Source organism: Cucurbita maxima, unplaced genomic scaffold (assembly GCF_002738345.1).
Source record: "Cucurbita maxima cultivar Rimu unplaced genomic scaffold, Cmax_1.0 Cma_Scf00045, whole genome shotgun sequence".
Lineage (NCBI taxonomy): Eukaryota > Viridiplantae > Streptophyta > Magnoliopsida > Cucurbitales > Cucurbitaceae > Cucurbita > Cucurbita maxima.
The window spans coordinates 828,748-850,132 of NW_019272061.1; the positions used below are offsets into that span (position 1 = coordinate 828,748).

The 21,385-nt window shown below is 36.3% G+C and overlaps 3 non-coding genes and 1 pseudogene across 3 annotated transcripts; 3 read left to right on the forward strand and 1 right to left on the reverse strand.

Annotated features, from left to right (window-relative positions):
* Nucleotides 1-1,004: 1,004 nt before the first annotated feature.
* Nucleotides 1,005-3,630, reverse strand: LOC111470446 (annotated as a pseudogene).
* Nucleotides 3,631-18,357: 14,727 nt separating this feature from the next.
* Nucleotides 18,358-18,431, forward strand: TRNAR-UCG. The gene has a single exon. It is a non-coding gene; the product is annotated as a tRNA-Arg (tRNA).
* Nucleotides 18,432-18,646: 215 nt separating this feature from the next.
* TRNAR-UCG lies at nucleotides 18,647-18,720 on the forward strand. Its single transcript has one exon. It is a non-coding gene; the product is annotated as a tRNA-Arg (tRNA).
* Nucleotides 18,721-19,245: 525 nt separating this feature from the next.
* TRNAR-UCG lies at nucleotides 19,246-19,322 on the forward strand. The gene has a single exon. It is a non-coding gene; the product is annotated as a tRNA-Arg (tRNA).
* The last annotated feature ends 2,063 nt before the right edge of the window (nucleotides 19,323-21,385 follow it).

Consider the following 21,385-nt stretch of genomic DNA (forward strand, 5'->3'; position numbering starts at 1 on the left):
TTAGTAAGGGTAGTTTTTGCATGGAAAACGTTCACTCTATTGGCTTCATAGTTCGTAAAAGTAGAGTAGCTTTGGATAGAGACAAAGTTAAATTTATTATGGATTTGCCAACACCAAAAAGTGCACGTAAATTTCGGAGTTCTCATGAGTTAGCTAACCTCTATAAGAGATTTATAAATGATTTTAGAACCATAACTCAACTATTGAATGACTTAGTGAAAAAGAATTTTAAATGGGGAAAAATTCAAGAGAATGCATCCAATTTTCTTGGGAAGAAATTAAACAAACCATTATTTGTTTTGGCTAGCTTTGATAAAACTATTGAAATTGAATATGGAGTATGTGGTTTGGGCACAAGTGTTGTTTTAATTCAAGATGGAAAACACTTAATATATTTTAGTGAAAAACTAAATGGGCCAACATTAAAATATACTACCTATTATTACTTTAGTTCATATATTGCATGTGTGGCAACACTACTTGTGGCCTAGAGAATTGTGATCCACTTTGATCATGAAAACTTGAAGTATGTGAAGGGTCAAAGCAAACTGAACCGTAGACATGCAAAGCAAACTGAACCGTAGACATGCAAAGTGGGTGGAATTTATTGAAACATTTTCGTATGTCATCAAAGCTTTGTATTCCTAAATGCTCTATAAAAAATTTGTTTTTGAGAGAAGCATATGGTGGTGCCGCATAAACACTTGAAACATGTGGACCAATTACCAAGAAGATTCAAAAAAATATATCAACAAAATTCGAACCTACGCACAAAGAGCTCAATTAACTATCGCATTAACCACTCAAGCACATTAACATTTATTAAAAAATACTATGTTTAATTTTATAAATTAGGTAAAAGTCAAATGGTCAATTTGACTTATTCTTTGTGGGGATTAAAAGGGATCGGGAATAAATCTCGTTCACAAACATATCGGGATTGAATCCCGACCACAAACGTCTTTTGTAGAACATAGTTTTTGCTTCACCCAATGAAAACTAAACCACATAAGAGCAATGAATAACACTTAAATAATAAGTACCTGTAATAGGACATGACAATCATTCTTAAATAACACAACACTCGTAATTATGACCATAGAAAATAAAAATGACAATCATATTTTACGTTCTTGAATTTGTGCAACAAACTCATCAATGTTCTTATTAGAGCTCCCATATTCCGTCATAGCTTCCTTCGCCAACTTCATCCACTTGCTTGCATTTTGTCTCATTTCAACCCTTTTCTCGCCCTCCATCACTTTCCTAATACACAACTCTATCTCTTCTCTTCCAACTAACCCATTTTGGTTTGAACTAACCCTCACACCAACCTTCCACACGTCTTCCACGAACTTGGCATTTGTTATTTGGTCCGTCCATTGAGGCATTGCCACCATTGGAACTCCACTGCTAAGGCCCTCCAAAACCGAGTTCCAACCACAGTGAGTAACAAAACACCCCACTGATTTGTGACCTAAAACTTGCACTTGGGAGCACCACTTCACCACCTTCCCCTTCATCTCTTTCATTTCTTCAACAAACTTGTTTGGAAGCTCTCCGGTTTCCATTTCCTTAATGACCCAAAGGAAGTTTTTGTTGCTTGCTTTCAGCCCCCACGCTATCTCCTTCATTTGCTCTTTTCCTAGCTTCGATACGCTCCCGAACGACACGTAAATGACAGACCCGCTATCTTTAGAGTCCAACCACTCGATGGTTTTGCTGTCGTCTTCGGTTGATTTGATTAGATTCATGTTGTAGTTGTTGTCATCCATCAACCCCTTGTCTATGAGTATGGATGGAACTGTTGGTCCGACCGTCTTCAAAGGCGTATGGCTTTGCATCTACTGTAACACCTGTATTAATATATTGAGAAGCCATTAATGTTGAGGATTGTCGTGAAAGAGTCCACATTGACTAATTAAAGTCAATGATCATGAATTTATAAGTAAGGAATGTTGAGGATTATTGGGAGTGAGTGTCCCACATTGGTTAATTCAGTGGAAGATCATGCGTTTATAAGTGTGAAATATTTATAAGTGATGAATAATATCATACCATTCTGGAGAGTCGTGTTCAACTAATAATTAGTATCAGAGTCATGCCCTAAACTTAGCCATAGCCTCGAAGTTGTAGTCAAAAGTGACTAAAGTGTCCATACCATTCTCATTTTCATTAAGGAGGATTCTCTTATGATTAGTTATGTATCAATTTTTTTGGGATTGTTTTATGATATCATTATAGTCAAAAGTGACTAAAGTGTCCATACCATTCTCATTTTCATTAAGGAGGATTCTCTTATGATTAGTTATGTATCAATTTTTTTGGGGATTGTTTTATGATATCATTAGGGAACCCTACTTAATTTTCCCTTTGAATTCAAGAATCATTTAGGAATGAACAACACCAATAGTGAAAGTGAACGTTTCCCATTTGTCTCCTTCATTTTAGCTTTTGTGACTAAAACTCCTTTTGGCAATAGAAAAAGTCAAGTTCCGTTTTTCGGTTTAGATATTGTGGAAGATACTATCAATCGAAGAGATAGGGTCAATACAAGATTTAGTAGTGTTTTGGCTGCATGGCCGAGCGGTAAGGCGGGGTACTGCAAATCCCCTTTTCCCCAGTTCAAATCCGGGTGTCACCTCATCAACAAACAAAAGAATGGAAAGACTATTTTGCTGACAGAATTTTGAATATAAGTGAGCTTCATAAACCTCAGGGAGGATTGTTGATGATTCATATATGAATGTAAGTGCAAAACTTAACCCAAAGAAAAAGATTGACCGGGTGAGGAAATACATAATTTTCAAAAATAGAAATTAAAAAATGGTTAATAAATTAGGTGCAAGCATAGAGGAGAATTGGATAAATTACTTGTGCTTCCAACGCATGGAAAGTGTTGATGAACATGTAATCAGGCTGATTACGGAACTGTTCGGTCATCAACCTGAGGAAAACTGGATACTTCTGAGGATTTGAAATCAGCGAAGGAAGGTCGGTGCCCTGAAATCATCGGAATCTTCAAGGAACCACGGTATAGTGATAAAAAAGGGCATTGACAGCGCAGGACTCAGTGAAAAAGGGAGCCCCAGGAAGGCCAAATCCTCTAGCAACATCCAGAATCCAAGGAGTGAGGGAATCGTACACAACGCAGGCAATTGGGGCGTTGGAGGTCTGATGGTGAGTGATGAGCTTGACTAATTGGAAGCATGTGGAGGTTTGGAGGCGGTGAAAGTAGGACTCCACGGGTTCTAGGTCTGTGCCTTTGTAGGGCACTCGAGGCTTGTTCTCCACGTTAATGGAGCCACCCCAGCCGCCGCCCTCCTGGTTGAGATTGGCGTTAATGATTTCATGGGTGTTGAGGAGAGTGACTATAAGGCCTTTCAAGACGAGGCGTTTCGAGAATTGGAGGATGGGGTTTACGTGCCCTTGTCCGTCTGGGAAAGGAATCACCAGAATGTGAACCTTGCCTTCTCCCACTGCCATTTCTCTAGTTTTTTCCCCTTAATTTTCTGCTACCACTCTGTTTTTCTTTTTCCTGCTCACTTCTCTCCACTGTCTTATAATTAATACAAGAGAAGGGTTTACATTTCGCCAGTGAAGAGACAAGATTGGTACCAAAGATGCTCTCAATTAAAGCATTTGGAACATGGGATTCATTTTATAAACTTTAATTCAGTTTCTATATAGTTTTAAAAACTTGCATCTTTTTCACATTGCGGATTACTCAAATATAACAACCATTAAAAAACACGCTCACCCCTAGAATATATCAACCTACCAATCTCTCATCATAAACACACGACCTTATTTTTTATCTTCTTCCCTTTTATTTTATAGTTTCAAATACTATAGGGAGCATCGTCTGCTACTTTTTTTTTTAATTCCTTGATCGATTACCTTAGGACTTTATATTTTTAATAATTTAAACTTTTCATCCCAAATTAATTATTATATTAGTTTAGATTAACCATTTAAAGGAGGGATTTAGACTACCACCTATCTTCTTAATTGTTTCAAAAAATTGTTTCCGAACCCATTTTCTAGCTCCCGTTTCTAAAACACTTATCTTAAACCTGACCTGAGACTCGAGAATATGCCAACGTTCGTGAAGTCCGAACTTCTTACGACTGACTTATTCACTGTGTTAGAACAGGTGCCATACAATTATTGTTCTGCTACCCCAAGAATCTCAAGAGTATGATTCTAACACCGTGAGCCATTGAAGGAGCAACTTACTAAGTATTAATACTCAACATTTTTTCATTTTTTTTTTAAGTGATGACAAAAGGCACATGCTAATTGAGCTTGTGGTTTGTATTAGCATGCTTCTGCCTTTGTTATATATGTCTAGGAAGATTTATATTATCTTAATTTTTTTTGTGTTTGAGATTCTAAATTGATTTGTACTTCACATATTTTATGTTCAACAACACTTTAAATGGGATCCATCTCGAAAAGTTCTAATTTTTTTAATTATGAAAGTAATTTTCATTTTCCTCCATTGATTTTATTCAACGTTACCAGAGTAGTTTTTCTTTGTAGGGGTCGTAGAATTTGAACGGTTACAAAGAAATATTGGAAAAATGTAAAATTATGATGGGAATGAACTAATCAAAATTAATCTAAAGAAATATTATTTCATTAGTAAATAGTTGTAATGGTTGAAAAATGAATTTTGGTAGGCACAAGTTCTTATGATTTTTCTTTGGACTTTCACAAAACCTCGACACATTTTTTATTTATAAATCTATGATTATTCTTTAAATTAGCTAATCATATCAATGGAGATACTTATAAACTCATGATCATTTTCTAAATTAGCTAACGTGAAACTATCATCCTCAACCCAACATACTCAAATGCATTTGCTTTGTTTGTAAATTTCAGGGTGAAAAATTTGTACAGAAAGCAAAATGCTTGAAGTTAGCAGTTCCTAATCGTCCATGGCTCCAGTTGATCAATTTGATCAACCACTTCATGGTATGTACTTAAAGTAACCGGAAGACAAAATATTCATACATAAAACCTTCTCCATCAACCCAAAAGCTTTGAATGATGGGTTAGTTTTCGATTGGGTTAGGCTAAGGGGAGTGGAAAATAGAGAAATTGTGAGATTTTTAGGGGGAAAGTTGGGTTGAATCATTATATATATATTTTTTTTTTTTTTTGTATAAATTGTCTGCCTGTTACACGTTTTCTCACGCATTCATTATAATAATTTTTAGGCTGCGAAACTTGCATCGCCACTAAAATGATGAAAGCAAAAATAAATAAAAAATTAAAATAAAATAAAAGATGAAAATTTGACCAAATGTAATGCCAAAATTAAATACAAAATAAAATCCAATTATAAGATGGTATTTGTTCAAACTGTTACACAAGAGAAATGGGTTTGGGATACAATTATAAAATAAAATTCAAAAGACTCCAAAATATAAAAACGAATTAACACTACAAAACTACCTCTCTATGACTGCACAGCTCTCAAATGCTCCTCCACCTTGATTGGTAGCCTGCAAACACTTGAAAAAAGAGAGGAGATAAGAGTGAGTATATGAATATACCTAATAAGCAATCTACTTGTAGGCTCTTGTCACATCCATGATCTATTTGTAGACTCTAGGCTCTATGTGTAATGCTCTTACTATGCACAATCTTGGCTTGCTAGCTTAGCCTACGCAGCGGTAATCGGTATCCAACGTTGAGGCGGTACTTTAAGGAACACTCTCTAACTGATGGGTTTAGCATGGTGAGTGCTAGCTTGCTTGTCATCCAAATAAGGTAGTTGGTAAGCCCATCCCCTAGGCTATGTAGTTGCAGGTCAAGGGTGTTACCCCCGTACATGCTAGCTCTAAGATTACTTGCATGATCAATGTCCTCCCACTGGATGGATCCACCGTGCAAGGTAATCCAACTAGCCTCACACCTAGCTCAACGGTACCATATTGGAGCGACAAGGAAGGTGGAAACTCCGTAAACACTATACTGACTGCTAGAGAGATATTCCTATTGATCACACTATACTGACTCCGTAAACACTATACTGACTGAAGGTGGAAACTCCCTAGTCTTAATTGAGTTCTCTCATCCATGTTTTGCTAGAGAGATATTCCTATTGATCACCTAAGCACATAATCCACAATAAACCTCACCTTAGTCATATCTGAGAATCGAAGAGGTCTATTAGACTCTTAGGGTGGTTAAGTGGCTTAAGGAGGGTTTCTGATTCCAGGCTGTCTTGTTCTGACTCCTTGAGTCTTTCTTAATCTTGAAGCACTAAGGTCTAGACCTTCTGACCATCTCTCACGATCTTAAAGCGCCTAGTCTACTAGAAGTGTCCTGACCTAGGTCATCGTGTAATCAACAAAACTCTAACACCCCAACTCTGTACAAATAAACTTGCTCTACAACGAGAACACACAGTCAAACACCAATAGCTAACACATATTGAATCATGCACACATACAAGCAAACAAGTTCAAAGGGGAGATAACATCAATCAATCACCCAGAGCATAGATCACAATAGTTCATCCTTCTTTTTAACCTAGTGGAAAGTATATAAAATAACTATCATCAGAAATCACATCTGATGGGGAGTTCGGTAATTTCTTACCTCATGCATGCCATATTCATCAACATTGCCCACCGCATTCTTTCTAGGTGTTTCTCTTTTGCATTTAACGAATACTCAATTTGAGCCTTATTTAGGACCTTGTACTATGAATCGTGTCTTCCTCGAGAGATATAACTTAATGCATGGTAGCTAACCACACCCTTAGTATTTCAAAGTAATCAATTAGCGTGCATTATCTTCCTTGAAACATGCAAGCTCAATTGATGGTTAGAACTAACGCAGTGAATTGACTAAAAGGCGAAATTGTGCACTTAAATTAGAAAAATAATGGTAGTTTAATCTCATATTTTTTTTTCCACTTTTTCTCATTAATCTTTCTTATCATCAAAATGTTATTACTACCATTCTTCTCCCTATAAATTATTAATAATTCAATACTTTCGATTATTATCATCTTTTTCATAACCCACCCTCGGAAATAAAGCTAAACTATTTATGTCATATCCATCCATCAATAAAGTACCATAATATATTTTTGTACAAAGCAAAAAAATGCTACTTAGTACTTGAAAAGATTTTTTTACTTCACTTATATTTTTCAGTTTTTGTATCTTGTCAATGACCGATTGGTTGCTCCTTGATTTTAAAATCTAGGTTTTGAATATTTGTTATTTCGTATGCTTTAATTTTGATCGTGCTACGAGTAATGAAGTATAAGCTATATTACGAATAAAATAAAATAACTGCATGTTGAATAAAAAATATTAAATTAATGAATGGTAAAGAAAGTCCATAAGTTTTCTGGAAACCCCTCTTTTGATCCGTTATCCTTTTCTTTAGCAAATTTCTTATTGGTTAAGACCCACTCATAAGGGATATTATAAAAAAATTAATAGTCCCAGCTACTACTATGGCCCAATAACTAAAAAAAGAAAATGTAATTTATTAAAATATATAATAAATACTAGTGTGAACATGAAAATACTTTAATAAAAAAGGAATACATTTATCTTTCTCGGGTAATAGATTTTATTTACCGTTTGAATACATGGAACCCGGTAACAAAACAAATTAAAATATTTGAATAGTTGAAACTGAGTGTGATCTAAATTATTCGAGGGGAAACATATGAGTGGGGTTATAGTCAATGACTCGATGATGAAATATTTAATCTTTCTTCATTAACATGACACTAAAATGTTCAATTTAGTTTTTTTTTTTTTTTGAAGTGTTCAAATTAATATTTAACCTACTAGATATATTAAATATAAAAGAGAAAATAAAGTTAATTTGAAGTGTTTAAATTAATATTTAATATATTAGATATATTAAAAGAGAAATATATTTTTTGAGTGGCGATATCATCTTTTACTCTATTAGGTTGCTTAATCCTCATTTGGACAACGGTGGAAGTGGATCTTGTTATGACCAAGCATTTGGCCAAAGGCATGGGAATGAAAATTTTCTCCAATAAGAAATTTGTTGAGTAAGACATTGAAATCATCCATTTTGACAATCTCTAACCGCTTCAGGTTTCCAACTTGAGGGTGACCCTATTTGTTACTCCCATGAATAGGTAGGCTCGTTGTTCACGACCTTCATCTTCCCAGAGTCTCAGTGCCAATTTATGTTCAATCATTTGGCTTTAATCTCAATCATAAAGTTATAGGTGGCTTATGATCTTGTACTCTTTGATCCATCTATAGTTGACGCATGCCTAAACATACATGAGACCTTTTTAAATCGGCTTTTTTGACTCTCCTACTTTCTTTTGTATAGCTGACCAAAACTTCAGGGCCCCCATACGAGAGGTTACTATGCTTTCTGACGATGACTTTTTGGTTTCTACCCCTCCGATTTCAGTTCTTAGTCTGCATCCAATGCGCCCTGGAAGGCTTGCAGGGTCGCTTTCTTGGGGGCACTCCGTATACTCTATGATTCCCCCTACGTAGGAAGCAAGAGGGAAGTGGACAGTTAAAAGTAATTTTGATTGCAAGGCCCTCCACCTACGATTATGTTTCTTGGTTGGGTTATTTCTATTCTCCCCGTAAGAATCGAGCTTACTTGATGACTCTAAAAGACGGGTAAATTTTTTTAACAAAATAAAACAACCAAAAATTAAAACATATCAAACATTATATCAAAATAAAGATGATACAAAGTATTTTAAAACACAACACAACAGTTAAAACACAAGTTTAAGGGACGACACAAAAGGGTTGAAGGACAACGGGTGAGGTTTGTCTATGGCACCTGCTCCAGAGTCCGCTCCCAACTTCGACCAGCTCATTATTCCTGAAAAAAATGGAGAATAAGGAATGAGTACAAGACTCAGCAAGTAGGATCTTAATTGTGTCCTTGATATGCTAGGGGTACTACACTTTTTTCTTTTCATGTTTTTGTTTTTTGTTTTTGTTCTTGTTGTAAATTCTTATTATGTTTCTTAATTCGTTCTTCAAGACACTCCCCTTAAGACTTACGGTACTAGACATAAACTTGTCATCTTGTGCCTGAGGCTTCATACGTTCCAAGCAATACAGTCTTAATACCTACGCTCAAGGCTTCATACGTTCCAAGCAATACAGTCTTAATACCTACGCTCAAGGCTTCATACGTTCCAAGCAGCGTAGTCTAAGTCATAAACATGATGTACCTTGGGAGGTCTTAAGAGGTTCTAGATTCATGGTTAGGGTAACTTACTCTCTTCTTGCTTCATTGTGGCCATAGGTTACTCCCCATGATATACCATAAAGGTCACGTGATTGATGCATGCATGAACATGTCATAGATCATAAAGGTCACTTAAGCTAACATAGACCATATAGGTCGCGTGATCGGTGCATACATGAACATGGCATCCTGCAAATCATAACATGGTGCAGGCATCTGTAATGCCTCTAATTTTCTAAACCTAATTAGTGACATCACCCTGCATCCATAATTTATTAGGCCAAAGCTCATCATAAATAACCTTGTAAAAACACAAGTCTTTCATAAAAAATCATAAATAAATAAATAAATAAATAAAAACAAACCTATCCCAAAAATAAAACCTTCTGTAACTGAATTCAGAATAAATCTAAATACAACAATATTGAATGCTTTTAACTTAAAACCGTCAAATAAAAATAAATTCCTAAAAATATTCCCTCTCCAACTTCCATGGTGTCCTCAGCTCCGCCGTTAACCGTACATTGGCGCCTTGCCTCTACCTGAAAAATGTAGATAGCACGTGACTTGAGTATTTTATGAAATACTCAGTAAGTCACCCTACTATTGGGGTTAGGAATGCAAACACATGCAATATATGAGTGAGACCTAACTTTTCATAAACTTTACATAGCCTTGGGCACTTTTCTATTCCAGGTAGGGTTGGATGTGTGGTACTTCTTCATACATGGCCCATGTACGCGTACATGGACCCACCAGGCGAGCTCATATACATACCCCCTGGGCCTAACTTGGTCAGGCACAACGTGTTACACGTCGCTGGACACCACATAACAGAAAAGGGCCCGCATGATATCATGGCGAACATAAATATCGTAATTCATTCTTTTGTACCATAAAAGGGAAGAATCCCGATGCACGTGACATACATATATGCATGAGGTCCCTTAACATATCTAACATGACATTACATAAGTAGTGCTAACATCGCATTTACGTTTCTTACATCACATGGCATCTCACATGACTTACATTACATGGCATATTATATAACATGAAAGTACATTCCAGTTGCATAAACATCTCATGACATGACTCGATAATACTACGTGTATCCATGACATCGATCAACATTTTCATGGCATATATTACTAACATATCATTCATAACTTCACATAACATAAACAATCAACAGTCAGCATAACCGATTAAGTTTCATAGCACAAACAGTCACATAATTCATACATCATATAGTCATATCACATAATAAAACATGGTGCATGTAGGGACCACAGGGCACGCACCATCATACAACACGTAGTAAACTAACTCTAACAGTAAGGTCACTTACCTCGATGGCTTTGGTCGAAGTCACTCACAACAAGCTAATCCCAATGGTTAAATACGTCTTATATTAATCACATAAAAACTTAGGAACCTTTCATAACATACCTTAGCTAAATCTCATGCTATTCATCAAAATAAACTCCCGACCCAATCTATCTTTAACGGTTAGGAACCATACTGACCTCGAATGGTAAAACTAAAGGCAGAAACGGCTTTGGAAGGACCAAAAACCTTGAAATTGATATATTATAGTGATACTAAGCCGATAAGCCGAGCTGCCGAGTTGACCAACTAAGCCGCCAAGCCGAGCTACGGGAATTAACAGAACAGAGCTGATTTTGTACACGTGCGAGCCGAGACGCACTGTGTACGTGTGCGAAGCTGCCGGAGCTATTGGGCATGCATCTGCGGCTCGACTCGATTCCAAAAACCTCGTCTTCCTTACCCGACAAGCGACAAAACCCTAATTTCCGCCTCCCCGATTCCAGCGACGCGCTGATGATCCCACAACGTCCTCAACACCGATTTCTGACTGTCAACTTTCTTTGACATAATGATCCCGTCATCAATACCTTACTTCCACTCGATTCTTCCTCCAAAGAGCAACCCCAATGTTCCGGAGGAAAGTGTGGAGAGAAAATTATTTTCAAGGGATGTAAAAGGTTGGGCATAAAAATATAAAAATAATCTCAAGACATTTCCTAATAAGGCATTCTAGGGTTTTAGGATAAGGAAACTTAGAGAAATAAGAATGTTTCTATTAGGCAATAAAAGTCTCGCAGGCAATCCGTCGATTTTCGGGGAGATTACATTTAATTATTTATTTTTTTATTTGATTTTATTTTATTCCAGAAACTCAAATCGTTACAACATGGAACCTCTTCTAGGGGATTTCTTATCGGGTAGTCGATTGTAGGGGTTTTCAAGGCCCGATTTCTTCATGGAACCTCTTTCATATCCTTTCCTCATGCTATAGGAATTGGTTTGGAGTAACGTCTTTGAGTGTGGGTCCTTAATTTCGAGAAATCATTCTTGGTATGCAACTCACTCGAAACGTCGGATTTTCTATCTCTTGGGAATCTTGTTCTACGACGTTTCAGCTCTCGATTCCTTCATAGAAATTGTGGATAATCTTGTTTAGAAACTATAGGAATAAGTTTCAGGAGGAATTGTAATTGCTCTCGAATTTGGAAGAAACATGAGAGTAGAAAACCCACAATCTAAATGCTCATAACTCTCGAATGGGTGCTCGACTTTTCTCGAGTCTTGTTCCATATTGTTGCCCCTACTTCAAACTTTATAGGAGGAGCGTAAACCGACATTGAAAGTTCCAGAATTGTCATGATTCAGAGATTGAATGTTCTGGATAATTCCTCGAAAGTATCCACTCCGATCATGGCTTTACCGAATTTAATTTTGAATACTAGCGTTGGATGCGATGATCTGTCCGTTTTCTAGAACTTATCCAAATTTGGGAAAGATCCAACGGCTGGGATTTGAGTTTCGAGAGATATATCTCAGATGGTCACGGTAGATGCTCTGTTTCTGATTAGAGGGACATTTTCGTGATTATACATTCTTCCAAGGGTATTTTGGTCATTTGCCACTTTTCGAATATTTTAATATTATTTTACCTGAAAAATCCATAATTTTTCTAGATATTCTTCATCCCTTGTCGGTCATTTTTCCCTTCTTGAGCATCTTAAAATTTCTTATAGATAAAGAATTAAAAATTTGGGAAGATTCTTAAATAATTGGAAAAATGATCCTTTTGTCATTTTCACTTACTTTTACTTTCCAATCCTTTTTCCATAGGTCTTAACTCCTTAAGAATACTTGTTAGGATATAGGGGTGACTTTCTTAAGATCCTCGTCCTTGCTTAATCCTCTTAATTTCTCCCCTTTTGATACTTTTGGTCTTTCATAGGCAGCATATTCTTATAGGAGCTATTTTCCTTCATTTTTTGGGTGTTACACTCCCCCTCTGACTCCAGGTCTATCTCCTCCTCTTGTCCAGGTGAGTTGGATCTATTGTTACAAGTTCCTCCACTTGATGAGGTTTGGCTTCGTCCTACATCTAGAGATTGTTCATTACTGAGGTCAAATAATTTTTGGACAACAGAATAGGTTGTGGAGAGGTATTGAACTCTCTAACCATATAATTTGGACTTCATCCATGACTTCACTCCTTCTCAGACATATCTTAAATTTCCAACATCAGCACGGAACTATTTGACATACTCTCAGAAATTTTCCATGTGCTTAAGTCCTCACAATTTTCTTCGGGCCAAGTTTTTTAAATTTTAGGAAAGAATTGGGATCGAAGCTCTTGTTTTAGTCTTTCTCAGGTGTCTATTGTGCATCGGCCCTCTTCAATGTACATGTACTTCGACCTCTACCAAAGTTATGATTCATATCAACACCCATATTTGTGCATTAACACGTCAAACTTTCAGAAGTTATTGCATAGCGTAGTGGATTAGTGCATTTGACTTTGGATTATTAGGTTGTGGGTTCAACTCCCACTATGGTTGTGTAATTAAAACCTAAATGACCACATAGTTTAAGATAGTCATATGAACACCTATATTGTGGATTAGCGCACTTCCGATTCGAATCGAAGGTTGTGGGATCTTGACTCCCACTACGGTCGTCATCCTAAGCCTAGAATATTGTTTGTAGGGGGATGATTCAATAACTTGCAAGAATCCTTACTGGAGTAATTTGTTCAAAGTATATTCTTAGTTTTAGATGGTCATATAAACACCCATGACTTCGGATCAGAAGGTGGTGGGTTCTTGACTCCCACTATGGTCGTCAACCTAAGCCTAGAACTGTTGGGTTTTAATCCTTACTGGAGTAATTTGTTCAAAGTATATTCTTAGTTTTAGATGGTCATATAAACACCCATGACTTCGGATCAGAAGGTGGTGGGTTCTTGACTCCCACTATGGTCGTCAACCTAAGCCTAGAACTGTTGGGTTTTAATCCTTACTGGAGTAATTTGTTCAAAGTATATTCTTAGTTTTAGATGGTCATATAAACACCCATGACTTCGGATCAGAAGGTGGTGGGTTCTTGACTCCCACTATGGTCGTCAACCTAAGCCTAGAACTGTTGGGTTTTAATCCTTACTGGAGTAATTTGTTCAAAGTATATTCTTAGTTTTAGATGGTCATATAAACACCCATGACTTCGGATCAGAAGGTGGTGGGTTCTTGACTCCCACTATGGTCGTCAACCTAAGCCTAGAACTGTTGGGTTTTATGTCCTTAAACTCATAGTTTGTAAATAAAAACATATTCTATTTTCAATAAAGTTATTAATGATGTTTATTCAGTAAAGATTGTTATTGAATAAAGTGAATTTTACGATTATTAATTTATATCCAATAAACTAAGTACACGCTGACTAGTATGATTACTTGAACTATATGTAGAGACATAAGAGTGGATCAAGTTCAAGTATATAGTCAAAATGATCTATAGTACAGGGCTAAGGTTGAGTACCTTATCCTAGGGACACTATGGATGTGGCCCACTTTTGTATATGACAAACAATGTGATCACTAAATTGTACATGCGGAGACATGTGAGTGGGGGCGTCCTATGCAATGAGTATTGCATAAGATCGAACCATGAAGAAAATCACTCTCATTTTATAATGTCGTATACTGTTGAGATTGATTTTCTTTTGATGACCTAGGTAACTCGATCTTAATCTTGAGCTAACCATGAACTCCTATTTATTCGGAATTATCCTTAGATTTGCATTGGTGAGAGTGGCTCGAGTTTTCCGACTCAATAGGCCTCCCATTTCAGGGGTAAGACTAGGTGAATGGCTGGGGACGTGGGGTGCAAGATGGAATTCACTCCTACCCACTTTTAGGGATAGAAGAGAGGTAGTTCCCTTAAGTACTGGCTCCAGGTCTTGAACAAGGGTCCCCACCCTCTCATTGGCCTGAAAGGGATTTGGTTTACTGGTTGGACCACAAACCAATTGTTCATTTGATGATCAGTGGGACATAAGGAACAAGAAGTAACTTCAGGGGTAAAACGGTAAATTGACCCATCTCTAGTTATGAACAACCTGTGAAGGATCGACATACTAATCGTGGTTATATCAAATGGATAGAAATATATCTATAGTGAGGGGAGTGCAACTACTAGGCTATAGTGGAGTGTCCTAGTAGTTAACAAATGTTGGTTAACAAAGTTAATGAGTTTAATCGGTTAATCTTGGATCGTTGGAGCCCATGATCTATAGGTCCATTAGGTCCCTCTGCTAGCTCATATTAGACTAAACCATAGAACAGTATGACGAGTGAGTTCGAAGTGTTCGAATTCAAATTAGAGAATATGCACTACATATATACGATATATTTAACCGCATTTTTGTTTTATTTACGAATTAAACAAAAAGTGAGAATTAGAGAGATTTAAATATTTTAATCAAATATGTGTCAGAATTGATTGAGATTGACATTTGAATTAATATTAAATATTAATTAAATAATTTAATTAATCCTTTAATATTACTTTAATTTGAAATTAATTATTCAAATTAATTGTTGAATCAAAATGAAGAAAGTCAAAATTTTGACTTCATTTAATGGAAAAATTCATGTTTAAGTTAGTGGAATTTTGAGGTGTCAAAATTTGGTTTAACCAAACTTGCATGCTTGCCAAATAAACCCCACAAATTTGAGTGGAATTTTGAGTGATCAAGGTACATGGAAGTTCTGGCTTGGAAAAACATTGAGAAAAACTCTCACAAACTCTCTGTTCATATATACTAAATCCCTCTCAAGTTTAGTCACTCACCAGATTCCACAATCCTATTCTAAGGGCGGAGAATAGTGGAGAAGACACTAGTGGTGGTTCGAAACTTGTTCGTGAGGAAAAAGGAATTTGAACTACAAAAGGTTAGTACTCAAAGATCTTTAGTTTTAATACTTATGAACATGCTAGTTATTTACTATAATTGATGTTCTAAGAGTGCCTAAGATCCAAATTGCTTCCGCATGTGTTATATTAACTCCATAAAAAACATTGTTTGTAGAGGATGATTCAATAACTTGCAAGAATCCTTTCTAGAATAACTTGTTCAAAATATATTCTTAGTTTTAGATGATCATATAAACACATATATTTGTAAACCTTCAAAAATGATTGCATAGCGTAATGGATTAGTGTGTTTGACTTTGAATCAAAAGGTTTCTAGGGTGATGATTCAATAACTTGCATGTTCATCAGTTTTTCAAGGGTGATGATTCAATAACTTGCATGTTCATAAGTATTAAAACTTAATTATAAGAATATGTGATATTATAAGAATATGTGATTCTTAACTAAAGACTTGAAGTTTATTTCTAGGGTGATGATTCAATAACTTGCATGTTCATAAGTATTAAAACTTAATTAAAATATATTCTTAGTTTTAGCATGTTCATCCGTATTAAAACTTAATGAATTTGAATACTAACCTTTTGTAGTTCAAATTCATTTTTCCTCACGAACCAGTTTTGAACCACCACTAGTGTCTTCTCCACTATCCTCCGACCTTAGAACGGGATTGTGGAATCGTGACTAAACTTGGGAGGGATTTAGTATATATGAAGAGAGAGCTTGTGAGAATTTTTTCAAGGTCTTTTTCAAGGAAAAAGACCTTCCATGTACCATGATCACTCTATTTAAAGAGTCATGTTCGCATGTTCATGCAAATTTGAGATCACCAAATTTTGACACTCAAAATTCAATTCAAATGTTTGGGATTATGTGGCAAGCATGCATGTTTTAGTTAACCAAATTTTGACACTCAAAATTTCACTCAAACTTGTGGAGTTTATTTGGCAAGCATGCAAGTTTGGTTAAACCAAATTTTGACACCTCAAAATTCCACTAACATGGTTTTTCCATTAAATGAAGTCAACCTTTTGACTTTCTTCATTTTAATTCAATAATTAATTTCAATTTAAAGTAACATTAAATGATTAATTAGACTATTTAATTAATATTTAATATTAATACAAATGTCAATCTCAATCAATTCCGATACATAATTGATTAAGATATTTAAATCTTATTTAAATATCTCAAATTCTCTCTTTTTGTTTAATTCGTAAATAAAACAAAAATGCAGTTAAATATATCGTATATATGTAGCGCATATTCCCTAATTTGAATTTGAACTCTTCGAACTCACTCGTCACACTGTTCTATGGTTTAGTCTGATATGAGCTAGCAGAGGGACCTAATGGACCTATAGATCATGGGCTCCAACGATCCAAGATTAACTGGTTAAACTCATTAACCTTGTTAACCAACATTCGTTAACTACTAGGATACTCCACTATAGCCTAGTAGTTGCACTCCCCTCACTATAGATATATTTTTGTCCATTTGATATAATCATGATTAGTAAGTCGATCTTTCACAAGTTGTTTGTAACTAGACCTGGGTCAATTAGCCGTTTTACCCCTGAAGTTACTTCTTGTTCCTTATGTCCCACTGATCATCTAATGAACAATTCGTTTGTGGTCCAACCAGTAAACCAAATCCTTCTCATGCCAATGAGTGGGTGGGGCCCCTTGTTCAAGACCTGGAGTCAGTACTTAAGGAAACTACCTCTCTTCTATCCCTAAAAGTGGGTAGGAGCGAATTCCATCTTGCACCCCATGTCCCCAGCTATTCACCCAGTCTTACCCCTGAAATGGGAGGCCTAGTGAGTCGACGAACTCGAGCCACTCTCACCCATGCAAATCTAAGGATAATTCCGAATAAACAAGAGTTCATGGTTAGCTCAGGATTAAGATCGAGTTACCAAGGTCATCGAATGAAAAGAAAATCAGTCTCAACAGTATACGACATTATAAAGAGAGTGATTTTCTTCATAGTCCGATCTTATGCAATACTCATTGCATAGGACACCCCCACTCACATGTCTCCACATGTACAATTTAGTGATCACATTGTTTATATCATATACAAAAGTTGGCCGCATCCATAGTGTCCCCAGAATAAGGTACTCAGCCTTATTCTTATACTATAGATCATTTTGACTATATACTTGAACTTGATCTACTTTTATGTCTCTACATATAGTTCAAGTAATCATACTATAGCCAGAGTGTTCTTAGTTTATTGGATTTAGATTAATGATCGTAAAGTTCACTTTATTCAATAACAATCTTTACTGAATAAACATCCATAATAACTTTATTGAAAATAGAATATGTGTTTGTTTACAAACTATGATTTTTAGGACATAAAACCCAACACCACTATGGTCGTCAACCTAAGCCTAGAACATCATTTGTAGGGGGATGAATCAATAACTTGCAAGAATCCTTTCTAGAGTAATTTGTTCAAAATATATTCTTAGTTTTCAATGGTCATATGAACACTCATATTTGTAAGCCTTAAAAAATGACTACATAGCGTAGTGGATTAGCCGTCTGACTTCCGATAAGAAGGTTGTGGGTTCTCGACTCCCATTTTGGTCGCAACCTAAACCTAGAACATCGTTTGTAGGGGGATGATTCAATAACTTGCAAGAATCCCTTGGATTAACGCGTCTGACTTCGTATCAGAAGGCTTTGGGTTCTCGACTCCCACTGTGGTCGTTAACCTAAGCCTAGAATATCGTTTGTAGGGGGATGATTCAATAACTTGCCACAACCTTTACGGAGTAATTTGTTCAAAATATATTCTTAGTTTTAGATGGTCATATGAACACCCATATTTGTGAAATTTAAAAAATGACTGCATAGCGTAGTGGATTAACGCGTCTGACTTCGGATTAGAAAGTTGTGGGTTCGACTCCCACTGTGGTTTTCAACCAATATGAATTAGCACGTCTGACTTCAGATAAGAAGGCTGTGGGTTCTCGACTCCCACTGTGGTCATCAAACTAAACCTAGAACATCGTTTGTAGGGGGATGATTTAATAACTTGCCAGAATTCTTTTCGGAGTAATTTATTCAAAATATATTTTTAGTTTTAGATGGTCATATGAACACGAACACCCATATTCGTGAATCTTAAAAAATGGCTGCATAGCGCAGTGGATTAGCGCATTTGACTTCGGATTAGAAGGTCGTGGGTTAGACTCCCACTGTGGTCATCAACCAAGACCTAGAACAACATTTGTAGGGGGATGATTCAATAACATGCAAGAATCATTTTCAGAGTAATTTGTTCAAAATATATTCTTAGTTTTCAATGGTTATATGAACATCCATATTTGTAAACCTTAAAAAATGACTACATAGCGCAGTGAATTAGCACGTCTGACTTCAGATAAGAAGGTTGTGGGTTCTCGACTCCCACTGTATTAGCACGTCTGACTTCAAATAAGAAGGTTGTGGGTTCTCGACTCCCACTGTGGTCGCAACCTAAACCTAGAACATCATATGTAGGGGGATGATTCAATAACTTGCAAGAATCCCTTGGATTAGCGTGTCTGATTTCGTATCAGAAGGCTTTGGGTTCTCGACTCCCACTGTGGTCGTTAACCTAATCCTAGAATATTGTTTGTAGGGGGATGATTCAAAAACTAGCAAGAATCCTTTACGGAGTAATTTGTTCAAAATATATTCTTAGTTTTAGATGGTCATATGAACACCCATATTTGTGAACCTTAAAAAATGGGTGCATAGCGCAGTGGATTAGCGCGTCTGACTTCGAATCAGAAGGTTGTGGTGGGTTCGACTCCCACTGTGGTCGTCGACCAAAACTTAGAACAACATTTGTAGTGGGATGCTTCAATAACTTGCAAGAATTATTTTGGGAGTAATTGGTTCAAAATATATTCCTGGCAATCATCAACCAAAGCCAATATTGTTTGTAGGAGTGGGATGAAACATTGTTTGTAGAGAGGGATGATTCAATAACTTGCAAGAATCCTTTCCAAGAGTAATTTGTTCAAAATATATTTGCAGTTTTAGATGGTCATATGAACACACATGACTTCGGATTAGAAGGCGGTGGGTTCTCGACTGCCACTATCGTCGTCTACCCAAGCCTAGAACATCATTTGTAGGGGGATGATTCAATAACTTGCAAGAATCCTTTCTGGAGTAATTTGTTCAAAATATATTCTTAGTTTTAGATAGTCATATGAACACCCATATTTGTGAACCTTCAAAAAATGACTACATAACACAGTGGATTAGCGCGTCTGACTATGGATTACAAGGGTGTCGGTTCTCGACTCCCAATGTGGTTGTCAACCTAAGCCTAGAACGTCGTTTGTAGGGGGATGATTCAATAACTTGCAAGAATCCTTTTCCGAGTAATTTGTTCAAAATATATTCTTAGTATTAGATGGTCATATGAACACCCATATTTGTAAACCTTAAAAAATGACTGCATAGCGCAGTGGATTAGTGTGAATGACTTCGGATCAGAAAGTTCTGGGTTTGACTCCCACTAGGGTCGTCAACCAAAACTTGAACTTCATTCGTAGGGGGGATGATTCAATGACTTGCAAGAATCCTTTTCGGAGTAATTTGTTGAAACTATATTCTTAGTTTTAGATGGATGGTCACATGAAAACACAACTTTGTAAACCATAAAAAATGAATGTATAGCGTAGTGGATTAGCGCGTTTGACTTCGGATCAGAAGGCTATGGGTTCTCAACTCCCACTATGGTCGTCAACCTAAGCCTAGAACATCGTTTGTAGGGGGATAATTGAATAACTTGCGAGAATTCTTTCCGGAGTAATTTGTTCAAAATATATTCTTAGTTTTAGATGGTCATATGAACACCCATATTTGTAAACCTTCAAAAATGATTGCATGACACAGTTGATTAGCGCGTTTAACGTCTGATCATAAGGTTGTGGGTTTGACTCCCACTGTGTGGTCATCAACTAAAGATTTGAGCTTCATTCGTAGGGTGAGGATTGAATAACTTGCAAGAATCCTTTTCAAAGTAATTTTTTCAACATATATTCTTAATTTTAGATGGATGGTCATACGAACACCCATATTTGTAAACCTTAAAAAATGACTGCATAGCGTAGTGGATTAGCGTGTCTGACTTCGAATCAGAAGGTTGTGGGTTCTCGACCCCCACTGTGGTCATCATCCTAAGCCTAGAACATCGTTTGTAGGGGGATGATTCAATAACTTGCGAGAATTCTTTCCGGAGTAATTTGTTCAAAATATATTCTTAGTTTTAGATGTTATATGAACACCCATATTTGTGAACCTTACAAAATGACTGCATAAGATGGATTATCACGTTTAACTTCGGATCAGAAGGCTGTGGTTTCTCGACTCCCACTATGGTCGTCAACCTAAGCCTCGAACATCGTTTGTAGGGGGATGATTCAATAACTTGCAAGAATTCTTTTCGGAGTAATTTGTTCAAAATATATTCTTAGTTTTAGATGTCATTTTCGGAGTAATTTGTTCAAAATATATTCTTAGTTTTAGATGTCCTTTCGAGAGTAATTTGTTCAAAATATATTCTTAGTTTTAGATGGTCATATGAACACCCATATTTGTAAACCTTAAAAAATGACTCCATACCGGAGTGGATTAGTGCGTTTGACTTCGGATTAGAAGGTCATGGGTTAGACTCCCTCTTTGTGGTCGTCAACCAAAACCTTTCACTTCATTCGTATGGTGATTATTCAATAACTTGCAAGAATTCTTTTCGGAGTAATTTGTTCAAAATATATTCTTAGTTTTAGATGGTCATATGAACACCCATATTTTTAAACATTAAAAAATGACTGCATAACGTGGATTATCGCGTTTGAATTCGGATTAGAAGGT